Genomic DNA, 6,843 nt, shown 5'->3' on the forward strand with positions numbered 1-6,843 from the left:
TTGTTAAAAGTTATTCGTGGTACACGAGAGTTGCTGGCTGGCAGCATTTTCTTCCCCTTGAGAAGGTGGTGGTGGGCTGCCGTTTTGAACTGCTGTGGTCCACACGCTTCACGATGACCTACAATGCCCTTAGGGAGGGAATTCCAGGATTTAGACCCAGCAACACTGAAGGAACAGCAATATATTTCCAAGTCAATATGATGAGTGGCTTGGAGGGGTACTTGCAAGAGATTGTGTTTCCCAAGTAGCTTTTGTCCTGGTTCTTCTAGCTGGAAGTGGTTGTTCCTTTGGAAGGTATTTTCTCAGGTTCTTTGCTGAATTTCTGCGGTGTGTCTTGTAGATAGTACACACTACTGGTTCAGAACAGTGGAGCAGAGGGAGTGGATGTATGTGAATATGGTGCCAATCTACCACGTTACTTTGTCCTGGATGGTATCAAGTATTTTTCAGTGATGTTGAAGCTGCACCGATCCAAGTTGGTGGGAGAGTATTCTATTACACTGCTAAATTGTGCCTTGTAGAAGATGGACAGATGAAAGTATTTGACAAATGCACCTCTTCCACAAGATCTAGTGGATTTGTGCCACTTTTACCCATCAAAAAGCTCCGGAAACTGGGTGCATTAAAACAAATCCAATGGGAAGATTATCACTAAAAAGGTCAAGTTTCGCTCATAAGAGGTTTACAAAATTATGAGGGACATGGATAGGGTAAAGAGGCAAAGTCTTTTCCCTGGGGTCGGGGAATCCAGAACTAGAAGGCATTGGTTTAGGGTGAGAGGGGAAAGATATAAAAGAAACCTAAGGGGCAACCTTTTCACACAGAGGGTGGGACGGGTACGGAATGAGCTGCCAGAGGAAGGGGTGGATGCTGGTACAATTGCAACATTTACGAGGCATTTAAATAGGAATATGAAGAGGAAGGGTTTGGAGGGATATGGGCCGGTGCTGGCAGGTGGGACTAGTTTGGGTTGGGATATCTGGTCAGCATAAACAGGTTGAATGGAAGGGTCTGTTTCCATGCTGTACATCTCTATGACTCTAAGTGTTATTGATTTATAGAGTATCACTGCACTGAAACAAACCCTTCAGTTCAACACGTCCATGCTGACCAATTGTCCGAGACTGACCCAATCCTAATTTCCAGCATTTGGCCCATATCCCTCTAAACCCAAATGATTCATCCAGATACCTTCTGTACTGCGCTATATTTTTCTATGTTCTATGATGTAATTGTACTCGACTGCACAACTTCCTCTTGCAGCTTGTTCCACACACACAACCATCAGCATAAAAAGGTGGTCCCTTACGTCCCTCGATCCAACCCCACAGCACCCCTTGTCCACTCCCCTGCCACACATATCGCCCCCATTCATTTACCCCCGTCACCCACAGTGCCCCCTGTATGTACCCCTGCCACCCACAACACCCCCTGTCCATTCTGCCCGCCCAACCATCCACAGTGCCCGATCCATTTCCCCCACCATCCACCGCACCCACGTCCATTCCCCTCCCACCCTAAGCACTCCCTGTCCATTCCACTACCCTACAATTCATAGCACCCTCTGTCCATTCGCCCATGGCTCCCACCACGCTCCCTGTCCATTCCCCCTGCCACCCACAGTGCCCATGTCCATTTTCCCCAGCACACACACCGCCCTGTCCATTCCCCCCCCACCCCACACAGCACCCCCTGTCCAGTTCCCCCCCCGCCCCACACAGCGCCCCCTGTCCATTTCACCCCCCCCGCCCCACACAGCGCCCCCTGTCCATTTCACCCCCTCCGCCCCACACAGCGCCCCCTGTCCATTTCACCCCCCGGCCCACACAGCGCCCCCTGTCCATTCCCCCCCGCCTCACGTCCATTCCCCCCTGTCCCACACAGCGCCTGCTGTCCATTCCCTCTCTCCATCCCCAGCTTCTTGCCCATTCCCTCTCTCCATCCCCAGCTTCTTGCCCATTCCCTCTCTCCATCCCCAGCTTCTTGCCCATTCCCTCTCTCCATCCCCAGCTTCTTGCCCATTCCCTCTCTCCATCCCCAGCTTCTTGCCCATTCCCTCTCTCCATCCCCAGCTTCTTGCCCATTCCCTCTCTCCATCCCCAGCTTCTTGCCCATTCCCTCTCTCCATCCCCAGCTTCTTGCCCATTCCCTCTCTCCATCCCCAGCTTCTTGCCCATTCCCTCTCTCCATCCCCAGCTTCTTGCCCATTCCCTCTCTCCATCCCCAGCTTCTTGCCCATTCCCTCTCTCCATCCCCAGCTTCTTGCCCATTCTCCCTCTCTACTTCTAACACCCTGTCCATTTTCTCTCACGCCACCCTCTGCACCTCTGTTGTTTCTCTCCGCACTCTCTCCTCTCCATCCATTTTCTCTTTCCCAACCTCTGTCGCAATTCATTCTCTATCACTTCCCCCACCCTCTGCCACACAGCCCATTCTCTCTTTCCCCCCCACCTTCCATCCCCATCCATTCTCTACCACCCAGTGCCCCTGTGCATTCTCTCTGTTTCTCCCTCTCCTAACAGTCTGCATATCCAATTCACGCTCTCCTCACATTCTGCACCCCACCCCATTCTCTATCACTCCTCCCCAGTACTCTGCATCCCCTTCCCCATTCTCTCTCATTCTCTGTCCCGCCACCCTCTGTTTCCCCCCCCCCATCTTTCTCTACGCTCTACCCTCTGCCCCCCTAGTCCATTTTCTCTCTCTCTCTCTCTCTACATCCCCCCCCCCCATTCTGTCTCTTTTCTCCCCAGCTTCCCCCTCACTCTGGTCTTTCTCGTGCCTTGAGCCCTCTTTGTTCGCTGTATCAAGCCCTTCTAAGGAGAGAGACAGAGAGAATGGTTGGTGATGACTCTACCTGGGGGAGAAGGGAAAGATGAGAAATGGCTGATCTTAACAACTGAGACTAGCTAAAATGATATAGTCAGAAACATCGTTAAAGTCTGAAAGTCCATACATTCACTTTTTTTTTAAATAATGTATATACTTACTGAAATCTTTCTGAAACTTGCATTGAAATATGCGCAGTTCGGCTACAGCTCAGGACAGGCTGTAAGGGGTGAATGGACTATTCCTAGTCTTGTGTAATTGGTTCCAACTATGTAGAAATAGAGTTGTAGAGAACGGAAACAAAGCCTTTCAGACAAGGCTGACCAGATATCCTAATTTAATCTCATGACCCATTTGCCAGCATTTGGCAGATCTCCTTCTGAACTCTTCATACTCAAATACCGATCCAGATGTCTTTTAAATGTTGTAATCGTAGCAGCCATCACCAATTCCTCCAGCAGCTCATTCCAAACGCACACCATTTTCTGTGTGAAAAATTTGCCCCTTAGTTCCCTCCATAAATCTTTCTCCTCTCACCATAAACCTATACCCTGTAGTCCTAGACTCGCCCCGACTACCCTGGGGAGAAGGCACACAAAAGTTGAACAGCCAGACAGAATGCAAAAGGAATTAAAAGTTGAACCACAGGGGAAAAACATGTGGCTCCACCCTTTTTTTCTCCAATTGGCATTTGAACACTTAAACTGTCAGTAACAGCGGCATCATCGCAGAGCGTACTGGGTGTGCTCCTCAATGTCAGTAAGGCACTACGCATGTTTGCCAGTGTCAGAAAATCACTGCGCATGCTCCTCGCTGTTCGCGGAAGAGGCGTGCGACTAACTTTTGACGAATCAATAGAAAGTCAAGGAGGACCGGAAGAAGAATGTTGCTCCTGCCACTCAGAGCTGCCCTGTTGTCTGAATGCGGAAGGTGGACCATGAGCTTCTGAACCTACTGCTGCTCCTCTCTCTGAAAGATGATCGAGCTTCAGCCCAGACTGCAACTTCCTTCCTCTGTCCAACATTTGTGAGTACGGCACTCTTTGTTTTTCTCACCCCCTTTTTCATTCTGGGATCAAAGGGGCGTGGGTTTTGACCATGCTAAATTGCCTATAGTCATCAGGGATGTGTAGGTTAGGTGCATTATCGAGTAGTAAATGTAGAGTAAAACGGTAGGAGAATGGGTCTGGGTGCGTTGCTCTTTGGAGGGTCAGTGTGGATGTGTTGAACTGCAGGGATTCTATAAACTATTGGCTTGTAGCAACTGAAAGGAAAGGGAGTGAATCCAAAGAGAGGACAACTCAGAAAATGTTGGTCCAAATCTGTGTCTCAATTAGCAAATAGATAGGCAGGAGGCTGGAAGAACACAGCAAGCCAGGCAGCATCAGGAGGTGGAGAAGTTGAAGTTTCGGGTGCAACTCTTCTTCAGGACTGGGGCTGAGTATAGGGGGAGCTGCAGAACAAAGGTGTGCTGGGGTCAGCGTGGTGAAGTGGGAATAGGTGAAGACAGGGAGAGGGTACAACCGGGTTGGTCAATTTGTGGAAGGAATCTGGTTGGTGGCATGGAGGAATGGAAGGGAGTTGGGGAATAGTAAGGGAGGTTATCTGAAATAGGAGAACTCGATGTTGAGTTCTGGGAGCTGTAGGCTGCCCAGGCAGAAGATGAGGTGTTGTTCCTCCAATTTGCAGTTAGGTTCATTGTGGCAATGGAGGAGGCCAAAGATAGTCATGTCAGAAAGGGAGTGGAAGGGGAATTAAAATAGCCAGTGACTGGGAAGTCCGGTTGGCCTCCGCAGACCTGGCTGCAATGCTTGGCGAACCATTCCCCAAGTTTACACTCAGTCTTCCCGATGTAGAGTAGACCACAATTGGCAAACACATGGCAATGCAGGACCTCAATGTGAAGTTCGAGCCTTTGCTGTGAAAAAATGCAGAAAGGAGGTTTATTGTTTCAATGATGATATATTGAGACGTGGAGAAAGTGAGAACTGCAGATGCTGCAGATCAGAGTTGAAAAGCGTGGGCTGGAAAAGCTGAGCAGGTCAAGCAGCATCCGAGGAGCAGGACAGCTAACGTTTTGGGCATGAGCCCTTCATCAGAATGATTTCCAAAGGGACCTCAGCATGCTTCTACACCAGTCAACGCCAGTTGTCAGACAGGTGCAGTAAGCAATCAGCAAGACAAGTGGGATGTTAGCAAGAGGAATTGAGTTCAGAAATCTGAATGTCTTCCTGCAGTTAGGGGGTCATTGAATATATTCAAGGCTGAGTTCAATGATTTTTGAACAGCAAAGAAGTCTATGTTTATGGGGAAAGACAAGAAAATGGTTTAAAGACCAGTACGGAACAGTTAGTCATACAGCTTAAAAACAGACCCTTCAGTTCAACTTGTTCGTGCTGATTATATTCACAAACTAAACTAGTCATACCTGCCTATGTTTCGTCCAAATCCCTCCAACTTTTCATATTCATGTACTTATCCGAATGTCTTTTAAACATTGTTACAGTACCTGCATCCACCACTTCATCTGGACATTCATTCCACATACAAATCACTCTCTGTGGGGGAAAAAAGGTGCCCCATATGTCTTTTTAAAATGTTTCTCCTCTCACCTTCATTATTTGCTCGTGAATCTTGAAAACCCCCACCCGACGGAAAGGACACCTGCCGTTCACCTCATCTACTCCCCCTTATGATTTTATAAACCTCTATAAGGTTAACTCTCAACCTACTGTGCTCCAGTGGAAAATGTCCCAGCCTATTCACTTAGATGTTGGTGGATCCATATCCAGTTATGACCTGTTGAATGCTGGTGCAAGCTTGAAAGACCGAATGGCTTACTCCTGCTCCCAATTCTCTCTCACTGTGTCCAGGACAGCAAGAGACCATAACACATGGGAGTGGAAATTAGGCCATTCAGCCCTTCTGGTCTGATCAATCATTCAAACATGGCTGATAAGTTTCTCAACCCTATTCTCCCTCTTTCTCCCTATAACTCTCTATCCTTTTGATACTCAAGAACCCATCTATCTCAGTCTTGAATATCCTCAGTGACCTCACCTCCACAGCCTTCTGTGGCAATGAATTCCATAGATTCACCATTCTTCAGCTGAAGAAGTTTCTCCTTATCTCTGTTCTGAAAGGTTTTCCCTTCACTTTAAGAATGATGTGTAGATGTACAAAGAGGCCTCAGCGTCCCTTGGAACCAGTCAATACCAGTTGTCAGATGGGTGCAGCAAGCAATCAGCAAGGCAAGCGGTATCTTAGCAAGAGAAATTGAGCGCAGAAGTGGGGATGTCTTCCTTCAGTTATGGGGACATTGAATATATTCAAGGCTGACTTCATCTAATTTTTGAACAACAAAGAAGTGGATGTTTATGGGGAAAGGCAAGAAAATGGTTTCAAGATCAGTACAGAACTGTTACAGAGTCATACAGCACAGAAACAGTCGGACTAGTCCATGCTGACTATATTCACGCAAACTAAACTAGTCTCACCTCCCTGTGTTTAGCCCATATCCCTCCAAACCTTTCCTATATATGTACTTACCCAAATGTCTTTTAAATGTTGTTACTGTACCTGTATCAACCATTTCCTCTGGATCTTCATTCCACCCACAAACCATTCTGTGTAAACAAAAAAAGTGCCCTTCGTGCCTTTTTAAAATCTTTCTCCTCTCGCCTTCAAATTTGTTGCTAAATCTTGAAACCCCCACCCTCTGGAAAGGATCCCCAGCGGTCATCTCATCTATACCACTCATGATTTTATAAACCTCCTGTAAGATCACCTCTCAACCTATGCTCCAGTGAAAACTTCCCAGTCTATCCACCTAGATGTTAGTAGATTCATGTCGAGTTATGATCTGTTGAATGCTGGTGCAGGCTTCAAAGGCTCAATGGCTGACTCTTGCTCCCAATTCTCACAGTCTGTGTCCAGGATGGCAAGAGACCATAAGACATAGGAGCAGAGTTAGGTCATTCAGCCCATTGGGTCTGCTCTGCCATTCAATCATGGC

The sequence above is a fragment of the Chiloscyllium punctatum genome, chromosome 36, assembly GCF_047496795.1.
Source record: "Chiloscyllium punctatum isolate Juve2018m chromosome 36, sChiPun1.3, whole genome shotgun sequence".
Taxonomy (NCBI): domain Eukaryota; kingdom Metazoa; phylum Chordata; class Chondrichthyes; order Orectolobiformes; family Hemiscylliidae; genus Chiloscyllium; species Chiloscyllium punctatum.